This window comes from Triticum dicoccoides, chromosome 3B, assembly GCF_002162155.2.
Source record: "Triticum dicoccoides isolate Atlit2015 ecotype Zavitan chromosome 3B, WEW_v2.0, whole genome shotgun sequence".
Lineage (NCBI taxonomy): Eukaryota > Viridiplantae > Streptophyta > Magnoliopsida > Poales > Poaceae > Triticum > Triticum dicoccoides.
This window is the reverse complement of record NC_041385.1, coordinates 310,355,154-310,357,921: the sequence shown is the minus strand read 5'-3', so window position 1 is coordinate 310,357,921 and position 2,768 is coordinate 310,355,154.

Genomic DNA, 2,768 nt, shown 5'->3' with positions numbered 1-2,768 from the left:
TCATCATCAACCATCCTCCATCACCAATTTCATGATGCTCACCGCCGTGCGTGAGTAATTCCATCGTAGGCTTGCTGGACAATGATGGGTTGGATGAGATTTACCATGTAATCAAGTTAGTTTCGTTGGGGTTTGATCCCTAGTATCCACTATGTTCTGAGATTGATGTTGCTATGACTTTGCTATGCTTAATGCTTGTCACTAGGGCCCGACTGCCATGATTTCAGATCTGAACCTATTATGTTTTCATGAATATATGTGTGTTCTTGATCCTATCTTGCAAGTCTATAGTCACCTATTATGTGTTATGATCCGACAACCCCGAAGTGACAATAATCGGGATACTTCTCGGTGATGACCGTAGTTTGAGGAGTTCATGTATTCACTATGTGCTAATGCTTTGTTCCGGTTCTCTATTAAAAGGAGGCCTTAATATCCCTGAGTTTCCACTAGGACCCCGCTGCCACGGGAGGGTAGGACAAAAGATGTCATGCAAGTTGTTTTCCATAAGCACGTATGACTATATACGAAATACATGCCTACATTACATTGATGAATTGGAGCTAGTTCTGAGTCACCCTATGTTATAGCTATTACATGAGGAATCGCATACGACATAATTATCCATCACTGATCCAATGCCTACGAGCTTTTCACATCTTGTGTTTCGCTTATTTACTTTTCCGTTGCTATTGTTACAATCATTACAAAACCCAAAAATATTACTTTTGCTATCGTTACCTTTATTATCATACTACTTTGCTACTAAATACTTTGCTGCAGATACTAAGTTATCCAGGTGTGGTTGAATTGACAACTCAACTGCTAATACTCAATAATATTCTTTGGCTCCCCTTGTGTCAAATCAATAAATTTGTGTTGAATACTTTACCCTCGAAAGTTGTTGCGATCCCCTACACTTGTGGGTTATCAGTGTACGCGAAAACTACGATTTTTCCCTCAACTACGAGGGGAGGTAAGGAACTGCCATCTGGCTCTGCACTAGATTCTCATTCTGTTTTGAGTAAGCTTGCGACACCTAAACCTGCCACTGCTATGAATTCTGATATGTCGCATGTTATTAATGATGCCACTTCTGCTATGCATGATACTGATGATGAAACTACTTCTGTGCGTGATACTACTTTGACATTAGGTGAATTTCTTCATGAACAACTTGCTAGGGCTAGAGAGAATGAAATTATTGAAGATGCTATTGTTGATGATAGTGATGATGAAGGTTCTCCTAATGATTATGAATTGCCTGTTGTTCCTGAGGGTTATGTTACGGAAGAGGAAGCTGCTAGAGCTATCTTTGCTTGTAAAGATAGATATGATCTTAAGAAATTATTAGCTAAATGGAAGCAGCAGTCCCTTAATGCTAGAATGAAACCTGACCCTGCTTTTGCTACTTCACCTATCTGTGTTACTGATAAGGATTATGAATTCTCTGTTGATCCTGAGATTATTACTTTAGTTGAATCTGATCCTTTTTATGGCCTTGAATCTGAAACTGTTGTGGCACATCTTACCAAGTTGAATGATATAGCCACCCTGTTTACTCATGATGATAAATCTCGTTATTATTCTATCCTTAAGATATTTTTGTTCTCATTAAAGGGTGATGCTAAGACTTGGTATAATTCTCTTGCTCCTGGTTGTGTGCGTAGTCCCCAGGATATGATTTATTACTTCTCTACTAAATATTTCCCTGCTCATAAGAAACAAGTTGCCTTACGGGAAATATATAATTTTGTGCAAATCAAAGAAGAGAGTCTCCCACAAGCTTGGGGGAGGCTTCTCCGATTACTTAATGCTTTGCCTGATCATCCTCTTAAGAAAAATGAAATACTCGATATATTTTATAACGGACTAACCGATGCTTCCAAGGACTACTTAGATAGTTGTGTTGGTTGTGTTTTCAGGGAAAGAACAGTCGACGAAGCTTAATTACTATTGAATAATATGTTGACTAATGAAATAATTGGACTCTTCCTGAGCCAATTCCTGAGGCAATTCCTAAACCAATTGAGCCAACTCCTGAGCCTATTCCTAAACCCACTCCGAAGAAGAGAGGTGTTTTATTTCTCAGTCCTGAAGATATGCAAGTGGCAAAGAAATCAATGAAAGAAAAAGGTATTAAAGTTGAAGATGTTAAGAATTTACCACCTATTGAAGAAATACATGGTCTTAATATACCGCCTGTTGAAGAACCACATTGTCTTGATAACCCGACACATGTAGTAAAGGTAAATTCTCTCTATAGATATGATAAATTTGAAATTCCCTCTACTAAATTTCATAGCCCATGCTTAGATGAATTTGATGACTTTATGGCTAGACAAGAAAGTTTTAATGCTTATGTTGGTAGAGAGTTAAAGAATAATGCTTTTGAAATAGGACGCGTGAGCGATCATATGGCTAGAGTTAAAGGTGAACTTAAACTCATTAGCAAATATGCTTCTATGGTTGCTACTCAAGCTAAGCAAGTACTTAAAGCTCAAAATGATTTGCTTGAGGAGTTTAATAATAAAAATGACTTTGTTGTTAGAGTGGCTACTAGAACTGGTAGAATGACTCAGGAACCTTTGTATCCTGAAGGCCACCCTAAGAGAATCGAGCAAGGTTCTCAGAGAAATAATTTAGAGGGACCTAGTTCTTCTAAAAAGAAGAAAAAGAAAAACGATAGAACTTTGCATGCTTCTAGTGAACCTGCTGTAGACACACCTGAGAATCCCAATGATATTTCTATCTCTGATGCTGAAACA